The sequence below is a fragment of the Theobroma cacao genome, chromosome 1, assembly GCF_000208745.1.
Source record: "Theobroma cacao cultivar B97-61/B2 chromosome 1, Criollo_cocoa_genome_V2, whole genome shotgun sequence".
In the NCBI taxonomy this organism is placed as follows: Eukaryota; Viridiplantae; Streptophyta; class Magnoliopsida; order Malvales; family Malvaceae; genus Theobroma; species Theobroma cacao.
This window is the reverse complement of record NC_030850.1, coordinates 21160944-21171651: the sequence shown is the minus strand read 5'-3', so window position 1 is coordinate 21171651 and position 10708 is coordinate 21160944. Positions and strand designations below refer to the sequence as shown.

The 10708-nt window shown below is 36.8% G+C and overlaps 1 pseudogene; it reads left to right on the top strand.

Annotated features, from left to right (window-relative positions):
- The window catches only part of LOC18612913, a 97546-nt pseudogene that overhangs the window by 23276 nt on the left and 63562 nt on the right, over positions 1 to 10708 (top strand).

The following is a 10708-nucleotide window of genomic DNA, read 5'->3' as shown; positions in this document are numbered from 1 at the left end:
TGGCTCAGATATGGAGGTAGTTAAGAGGTCTTCCTCTTAACCCTTTCCTGAAGTACAAGTGTTTCATCCTCTTACCTTGTTCTCGTATACTTATTCATGTACAGCTTATTCTCTTGTACCTATTCTCGTACAACTTCTTCTCTTGTACCTATTCTTGTACACCTCTTCTCTATTACCTTTACTTGAGAACAAGTCTTACTACATCCAATTACAGTAACGGTTACTTACATTAATATTCTTCATAATAATGTCATTCATTAGGCGTATTAAAACCTATTCTTACCTAACCACCACTTTTAGCACTATATATAGAGCCTCACAATTCATTTGGGGGGACTCTTCTCTCCCTCTCCAAGCTAACACATTCTCAACTTGAGAGCTTCTCTCTCTAATTATCTTGTACTCTCTAAGTCTCTTTAAGTTTCTTCTTATTGTCTTCCACCTGCCACAGCACTTAGTACTTCAGAAACTGCTTCAATCTTCCTCTCTGCCACCTCTAGCACATCCTTTTACTTGTTTGCAATGCTTTCTCTCCCTATCACAAGAACCCCCTTTACATCATCCAAGAAAGTTCAAGAGCAAAGGGATGTCATTGTGATCAATAGGGGGAAAAAACGTGTGAAACTTCGTACATTGGACTCCAAGGTAGTCAAAATGCACCTTCAAATATAGAATAATGATTTATTACTTTTTTAAATAAAACATTATGCTTTTTTTTTATTGATGGGTTCCTTTTCAAAAGGGCATATTAATTGTATTTAACTTAACTGGTTCTTTTTGTAACTGATATGCATGAAATTCACCTTACTACAATAATAAGTTAATCAAGTTTATGGTTCAATTATTTTAACTCTTTGGAATTTGATTCTCCTCTCCTAGAAGTATGAATAGTCCTCGATTGAATACTAGTTTCTCATCAAAGTAAATTTTCATCTTGATGTACTCTATTATAGGTGCTTAGATTACAAAATATAAAGCCAAAACAAGTAAATGTCATCCCAAACCCTTTTTCATTTTTTTTTATGTTTCATTTTCTTTTCTTATTTTTTTAAATAGATATCTTTTTATTTTAATTTATTGATATACGATATTTTGTTTGTCTTAGATCATTTATCATGTAATTGAGAAGAAACTAGTCAAAAACTACTTTCTTTCATTTAATTAACCCGCCATTTGTTGCATTCTTCATTCCTTCGTTGATATAAAATAAACTCTCCACAGTAAATTTTTACTAGCTTTGGAAAATTACATAGCCTACGTCCGAGAGAGCAAAATATTTCAAACCATTACATTATAATGTAGACACACAGTGTAATATAATGCGCAATGGCTGAGAGTCTAGATGGATGCACTATGGCAATTGCAGCAGAGGATGAAACTCTGCAGTTGCAAAATTTGTTCGGAACTCCTGAAGTGGCTACAGTGAAACTGAAGCTTGAGCCAGTCATTAATGTATTTCGTATTCATTGAGCATTTGAAAAATAATAGAAAAGGTTTTCATCTCTCCATTAATTAAGGTCTAGATAACGATATTTTGTGTAAAGAAGCAGCATATATGATTTATCAGCTTGTGTGAAAATTTTGTCTTTAAGGTGAGTGATTTTCAATTTGGATGTGGAAAGCAATTTTTTCCTGTAAAAATCTCGTAACCATATATTGTAACTATTATGTAGTTATAGAATCAACCAATTTATGCTTCAAAAAAAAAATACCATGAAAAAATCTTTTTTTTATTGAAACTCTTAATTTATCTTTAGATGTAGAATCAATTCATACATGAAAATAATGTTTAAGGTCTTGTGCAAGTTGTCTGATAAAACAAATGGGCTAAGTACTGTAATTGGAATTTGATGATCCAACTATGTAATGGCATTTTCGTAAATAATGGGAACTGTAGTCAACTATAGGATAAATATCTAATTTTTTCCAGCACTTTTTCCTCACTTCCAACAGCTTCTTCTTCTTCTTCCTATCCTTCTTCCTCAATAAACGTGTTCCATATTGCATGGAAGCCATCCCTTGAAACATCCATAACTTTCTCAAAGTAACTTCAATTCTCATACTTTGGTACACTTTTTCAAACCTCCATAACTAGCATAAGGTCTTTCTCTTCCATATGGACATCTTGTCTATCTTACTTTCATTCAAACTCTGTCAAACTCAAGTTGAAATAGTATTATTCAATGCAAATATCAATAGCCACTTTGAAACAATCCCCAACAACTGACGTTTGAAGGGCCATTATCTTCAGGTACGACACCTATAACGTTATCAGAGTTTGTAGTCTGAATTGGACAGCGGTTTCGTGTGTACCCGGGTTGTTTACAAATTGCACATGCCTTGGGTCGACGTCATTAAGCAGTCGACTGAGCAGATGATGTTTCCCCGTTTGTCGGTAGAGATGCAAACAGAGTCCGGTAATTTTGTCTATTATGACCATAGCTCTTACATTGTGAACATCTACTTCGTCCACTACCTTCCCTAGCTGATGGAATCCTTTTCCTCTTAGGTCTTCCCACTTGACCTCGCTAACTTGGTGGAAAAACGACAATTTATTGAACGTCATCGGGGATGTCCCACTCACTAGGATGCCTAACCGAGTAAATGGGAACTCATATCCCTCCGCCCAAGATCGAGTCTTGTAATAGTCCGAGCAGAATTCAATGGCTGCACGTTTGCACTTACTGCCAAGGTAATGAAATCACAGTTGGCGAACAATGTAAAAATTCAATTCATCATGCATAATATAACAAAACATGATTGCTTATACCTTATTGCCACCATGGCATGCATGCAGGGGAGTAGATCGGACTGGAACTCACAGCATGAACACTCCTTGGTGGAGAGGTTCACGACTTTGTCCTTACTCCCGCCTATAACTTGAAACTCCACCCGATCGATTACTTGTATGGAAAAGTGACATGCTTCATTGAACCGTCTGTTCAACAGATAGGTAGCCCAAGGGCTGAGGGGCATGGTCAAATTCAATGCCTCATTATGCCGTTCATGGAACCAACGTTGAAACATACTTCTGATGCACTTGATCAACACTGTTATTGACATTTTTCTTGCATGCCTCAGGTAGGAGTTAATAAACTCCGCAGTGTTGGATGTCATTAGCTTGTATCGCCTTACTGGTGACCTTGCATGTGCCCATCTCTTAGGGCCTAATCTCATAAGGCTGTCATAAGCAGGTTTGCAAAGCTGTTTCAGCTGATTCATATGTTTATCAAATCAGCAACCCTATAGCAGTTGGCAACCAGGGTGAAAATCCCTGTAACATCTTTACGCTTGAACTTGTTTTTAACATTTTTCACTAAGTGGTAATTGCATAGACCGTGATGAGCATCCTTGTACACTTTCTCAACTGCATTCTTAATGCCAATATGCTAATCAGAAATGAACATTGCATTTTCAGGACAACCAATCGCACAACGCAATTGGTTAAGAAACCACGACCAAGACTCTTCGTCTTCGACGTGGCCAAGCAACATGCAAGTAGATATATCTACTCATTCTCATCTTTGCATATCGCCACAAATAGAATACCCTTGAATCTACCTTTTAGATGTGTGGCATCGATAGCGACTACAGGCCGCATTACAGCACTGAACCCCCGAATACATGACCCGAATGCCTAGAAACAATATTTGAATCGTTGTTCCCCATCAGTAGTGACACACGTGACAGTACCGGGATTTTCATGTTCCAACATATGGAAATAGGAGGGGAGGAGTTGGAATGACTCTTCCGGCAGATCGAACACAAGACTTTCCACATACTCTTTCACTTGCCAGGCCTTACCATATGGGCATTGCAATCCCCACTTGCGATTCATCTCTTCCATTATTTCCTTGGTCTTAATGGGGTTACACAATTTCCTTACACCCTGCTGAAGATAAGCTCACCAATTACCCTCGCGCTCACAGTTTGGTACCCACATTGCAAACCATCGACAGTACATGCGTGTACCTTCTGTAACGTCCAAAGTTGCCAATATTCTCCCTCAAGCAACTTCATTGCACGCAAAATAAACTTTCATGCCTTATCTTTATAACCAACCTCAAAACGATCGAGACATGACTTTTTAACTCTAAACTCAAAATGCTCTTTTAGTGCCAACATGCTCAAAGCTCGTTTCAATTCAGCCTTCGATAGAAACACTTTTTCGTGATATAAGTGGTCATCCATTGATCTGGATTCCTCACTCTCAACTGTTTGGAAGGATATCATATCTAGCCCAGGAATAATCCATTGACGAGATACCCTTGTATTTACCCTCTCTTGATCACTGTCATCAGGCGAACGAATGTCGTTTTCAAGTGCGATGGCATTCTCGTAAATAGCGTTCGCACCCTCAACATCTTCTAATTCAACTGTTCTGCCATGGTCATCCAACTCAACCTCTTCTAACACAACAGTTGTTGTATGATCTGTACTACCATCTGCATGATTGCAATCAGGAATGTTAGTTTGCTCAACCCTATCGACCTCTGAACGGCCTTCATGTCTGTCAATGTAATCATCTTCACAGTCATAACGTAACTCATCATTCTGATCCGTCGTCTCGTCCTCTTCAACATCATCTTCAATCTGATTAGATGCATCGTCATCGCTCATAAGCATCACAATGTTTTTTGCTAATGAAAATGGACTCAATGCATTTTCAAGCGACAGTTGTGTTTGTTGCAAAGTACCGAGTATTTCGTTCAATGCACATTTTGATTGGAATTGTGCAGACATCATTTGCAGACACCTCATGTGTGTGTCGGGCTGCTAAAACTCATGAGTATACATCAAAAGTGATTACCATGGTTGTTTGTTAGGAAATGCATGGTGTAGTATGTCAGAATAATTAACATTATGTTCTTGTTGATTACTATGTTGGATACCGTGCTCATGTGGAATATTGTTTGCATTTCCTGCCTTAACTGTCACAAACACAACAACTGCCCTCTCATCTCGCAAAATACTCGCTACATCTTCATCATCCTTGATAACTGTGCTCGAAACCCCTGCGACATGGTTGAGCAATACATGTAGCTCGATTTCATTATTATGTGAGTTGACCCCAACAACCTCTTCAACTTTGTAATGATAAATCACTCCTAACACCCCTCACTTATGTCTCACCACCTTTGTAAGTGTCATCGACCCAATGACCACCATATGTAATTATAAGCTTCACATTTGGCAGGCCGCTGATATTTAACAGAAAATAAGTGTCACAATCAGTCAATTTATAAAAAATAGCCCCTCAATGCATAGAAACCACTTATGCAATGCTTAAGTCACATTTGGCCGGCCGTAGAAATTTAACAAAAATTAAGTGTCGCAATGTCTAGTACACATTAATGCAATGCCTAATAACTAGTGAACAAACACCCCTAAACAAGAGGCGAATTACACAAGTCACGCACCCTCGCTCTCGCAATATATAACAACAGGTCACGTAATATATAAAAACTAGTAATGCAATCCTAAAAAACTACTGAACAAAAGCCTCAAAACGACACATGAATTGCACAAGTCACGTGCCACCACTCTCGCAATACATAACAACAGGTCACGTAATATATAAAAATCAATCACGAAACCCTAAAAAATTATTAAACAAAAGCCTCAAAACAACACATGAATTGCACAAGTCACACACCACCACTCACGCTACAACAGGTAACACAATATATAAAAACCAGTCATGCAAGCTTAAAAAACTACTGAGCAAAAGCTTCAAAATAACACATGAATTGCACAAGTCAAGTGCCACTACTCTCGCTACAACAGGTAACGCAATATATAAAAACCAATCACGCAAGCCTAAAAAACTACTAAACAAAATCCTCAAAACAACACATGAATTGCACAAGTCACGCGCCACCACTCTCGCTACAACAGGTAACACAATTTATTAAAGCCAATCACGCAAGCTTAAAAAACTACGGAACAAAAGCCTCAAAACAACACATGAATTGCACAAGTTACGCGCCACCACTCTCGCTACAACAGGTAATGCAATATATAAAAACCAGTCACGCACTGGCTAAAAAACTACTGAACAAAAGCCTCAAAACAACACATGAATTGCACAAGTCAGTCACGCACCGCCAAGCTCGCAACACCTAAGAATAAGTCACTCAATGAATAGTAAGCCTCTAAACAAGAGGTGAATTGCACAAGTCATGCACTACCAGTCTCGCAATACCTAATAATAAGTCAATCGATGCCTAATATCCACTCACGTTATGCCAACTTAAACAGTCACGTACTGGCCCAACGTCACGCAATACATAACAACACGTCACCATAGGTACTCTATTCCATATACATACAAACCACTCACGCAATGTCTCAACAGAAGATATGCATTGCACAATTCACGCACCGCGTATAACCCACTCTCCTAATACCTAATAATAGGTTACCCAATGCCTAACATTCAGTCACGAAGTTATTCAGCATAATATAACTTAAACGAAGAAAATAACTCAACAAAATGTGTGCTCAATGAAAATAAAAATTGCTATAAATTTTATTCAAATTTTATTAAAAAAACCCCCTCCGAAAATACAAGGAGATGATACAAAAAAAAAATGAACCATAGTTCATTTCTTCATAAGTTCATCTACTTTGAACTCTATCTCGACGAGAATCATTTCGTAGCTCAGGATGGCAGCCTCTAAGTCAAAAGTCCTTTGTATCAGGTTGTCGATGAGGACTTGCATCTCTTATTGGAATATGTGCAACAGATCCTTCACACTCAAGAATGTGTGCAACTGGTCCCTCACACTCAAAGGCACCTCCTCCTCTTCGGAGGCTGCCTCTTTCCCCTTCTCAACTCTTGGATCTTTGGAGATCATTTTTTAATTATCTGAGATTGATTAAAATAATTGAATTTGATTCAAATGGTTAATGGTTCCCTTTATTTATAGGCATGAAAGCTGACTCTTCATTTTCTATAGCCATATCAGTGCAATGAAGGGGGGCTGAATTGGTTATTAAGTACCTGTTTGGCTTGCCCTTTCATCTTATCTACCTCTTAAAAGCAAAAGCCAGGCCAAACATCATTTTCGAAGAAATTCTTAATCAAAAAGGATTTTAATGTTACCTCTTTTCTCTTTTCTAAGAAATTCGTTATCGTTTCTTCTTTTCTCTTTTTTTTTTTTTTAATTTAGGCATCATCGTAGACCAACCAAAATCTAATACTATTGCTACTATACAAGTCTGAATTTATATATAAACTTCAAGAATTACATTATAGCTTATTAGGTTATTGAAGATAATTAGTAGAGAATCACCTTCAGCATTAGGTAGCTAAAGTCACGCAATGCCTACAAATAGGTCACGCAATGCTCAACAAATATTCAGTCGCGTAATGCTTGTCACGCAACGCTAACAAATATTCAGTCACGTAATACCTATAAAGAACTCACACAATGCTCAACAAATATTCAGTCACGTATTACCTGTCACGCAATGCTCAACATATATTCAGTCACGCAATGCCTAGAAAGAACTCACGCAATGCTCAATAAATATTCAGGCACCTAATGCCAAATAAACAGGTAACGATTCCTAATATCCAGTCACACACCCTAATATCCAATGACTCAATGCCTAACAAATATTTACGCATTGCCTAAAAACTAATTGATTTCGCTACCCCTACCCAGATTTAAGTTTCCAAACTCATATAATTTACCCATCAACTTTTTCCTTCTATGAATAACCCTAAATAAACGCAAGAACCCATAACAAATACCTTGATGTCATCTCTGCACTTTGGGATCGTGAGAAAATTGGCTGCCGATATAGATCTCGATGGCGTTGGAAAGCTAGACGGAGGGATAGCTAAATCTAAATCGAGATTTAATTTTGAAATTCTAAGCTAAATGGCTGGAGAGCAGAAAGAAAAAAACTGAGACGCGCCTTCATTTGGATTAATTAGATTAAAGGGTATTCTTGTCAAGTTGTGCCAAAAATTGACTAAAAACAGTTAAAATTATAGAGACGGTCATTTTTAAAGTCACCTTACTATGAAGGTCATTTTCCACAATTTCCTCAAAAGAAAATTGATTCTACTTTACAGAAAATAGCACTTTTCAGCCATGAGTAATAAACTGGTTCAGCTTTTTCATGGAAATTCGAGGACAATTAAGAAAGGTACAAAGTTAAAATCTCAAGTTATGGAGAGAATGAGTCTGGCTTTGAGAATTAAAAAGTCAAATTGTAGAACACGAGTCACAGGGAGTTTCCAGAACATTTAAGGAATGCCACTTGAGCATTTCGATCCGATCTATTTATATATTTAAAAATGACGTGGGCACCCATTACAACTCGAATTTAATAATTAACAAAAAAAAATTTAATCATTTTTATGTATTTTATTATTCAAAAGTAAATTAATAAATTGAAAATAGATTTTATATTTAGACAATTTATAAATGAAAATAAATAATTTGTCAATTATAAATAAATACATGCGTTAAAAACTATTCTAAAAAATTAAAAGTAACGGATATCTTAAAATTATTGCCCATACCTTTACTCGAACGCATTTATAAGATACTCTAATCGTATTTAAATGCATTTGATAGCAACCAATACCTAGTTACATACTATCCATTGCCATCCCTATTTGACATGGATATTGAATAATAAGATAATTAAAATCCTTTATGTTATGAAAATTTATAATCACGACAAAGACGATAGCTGTGGTTATAATCATTTCTTTTCTTTTATTAATCATGCCGATATCAATCACAAATTAAAAGTATAAGTGGACCAAAAACACTAATAATAATGAAAAAATAAATCTTAAATATTCCACGTATATTTTTTTCCCATTAGGTAGTAGGGTGATAAAAGAATGTAAGTGACTAGAGACATAAGAAGTTAGTGCATCCAAAAGAAAGCTTTTGGTTGATTTGGCACTTGATTTGATGATACTTGATCAGTTAAAATCCGGTGAAATTTATTTATTTGTCACAAGAGAACAATTCGATGAAACATTGAGCAACTAGATAATAGATAAGACATTTATCTGGATTTCGTGTCTTTTAGCTAAAGCCTTTTATATTCATTTTTGGAAAAGCCTCCTAAGGTGACCATGATTTAGATAAGACACTGGCAAAAATCAATGCAGATGTAAGATATATCCGGTAACATATATTGCTCCAACTCCCCTTTTGTAGAAGTTTTTGCATCTTAATGCCCTGAAATCCATGCAATGTGAGAGGGAAAGAAATCAAACTCTTCTCTCAGTCTTAGACCATGGCTGATCTCGTCCCATATAAAGTTGACCCTTTGTAGTGCCATTAAAAATGGTTGGGAGAAAATTTCAAACTCTGGATCCAATTTGAAAGGAGAGTTTGAGATACTGGGGTTGGGCAAAAAGTGACGTAGTGGGAACCGAGTTAATAAGATTGAATAGTTTGGCGCTTGTCAACAACCAACCACATTTCACAATCTTCTATGACGTCACATTTTCTTCTTCTTCTTTCAATGGTGGGCTATAAATGGAGATGGTGAATGCCCTGGTTTAAGGCATCCCTCTCCGAATACTATGTAAATAACCAACTTTAATAATCTAACATATGGAACATGACTTTGCAGCTGAGGAGGCTCTTGAAACAACTGACGTTGGGACAGACGATGCCAAGTATGGTGGATATGAAGGCCGTGGAGGTTATGGAGGGTACGGTGGATACGGTGGCCGTAGTGGCTATGGAGGATACGGAGGGCGCGGTGGCTATGGTGGATATGGTGGACGTGGAGGGTCTGGAGGACGCTGCGCTTTCGGTTGCTGTCGTTCTGATTATTATGGAAGAGGTTGCCGCAGGTGCTGCTCTTACTCTGGCGAGGCAATCGATGTTGAAACTCATGGGGATCCTCACAACTAATGTAGCATTTGTACGAGTCTAAATAAATGGCACACCAAACCGTGCTTTGTTGTTTCCAATAATAAAATGCTTCCTTAGATATGGAGAGGAAGTATAAATGAATATAATTGTGCTTAATTATCTCTATTTCTATTGGTTCCTTGGCATGTTCCTTACCATCTCATGGGATTAAATTGCGCCATCTCTTTTGTTAATATAGAAAGCTTATGTTCTCACTTTTGGTGGAGGGCACCTCTTCACCATGTCAAGAAATGTATTTTACTTTTTGAAGATATATATTTGACTTTGCAATTGGAGCATTTAATTTAATAATACATACATTAAAGAGTTCTTATTCTTTGAAATAAATTAATTAATTAAAAAAGATTGTTATGAATACGTCATATTTATTGGGAAGGGAATAAAGTTGCATCCCGGCTCAAATTCAGACGTGATAAGAGCAATCAAAGCCTCGCTTAGTAAACAATGGGAGGTTAGCATACGTCATATTTATCGGGAAGGGAATAAAGTTGCAGACTACATGGCCAAGTCAGGCCTTGACTCAAGTTCTCCTTTTGTTACACATGATGGCCCACCTCTAAAGTGGCACATCTTTTGTTAAAGGATTCATTGGGAGTTGGCTCCTTACATATGATTATCCAATAAAGTGAGAATTCTTTCTTTAAAAAAAAAAAAAGATTGTTATGAATATATGTTTGAATGTCGATTGCACTCTCCAATCTTTAAATCTCTTTATATTCAATATTCCTATTTATGTAATTACATCCTCATCTTATTGCGTTTAAATAAGCTAATTTAGTCCA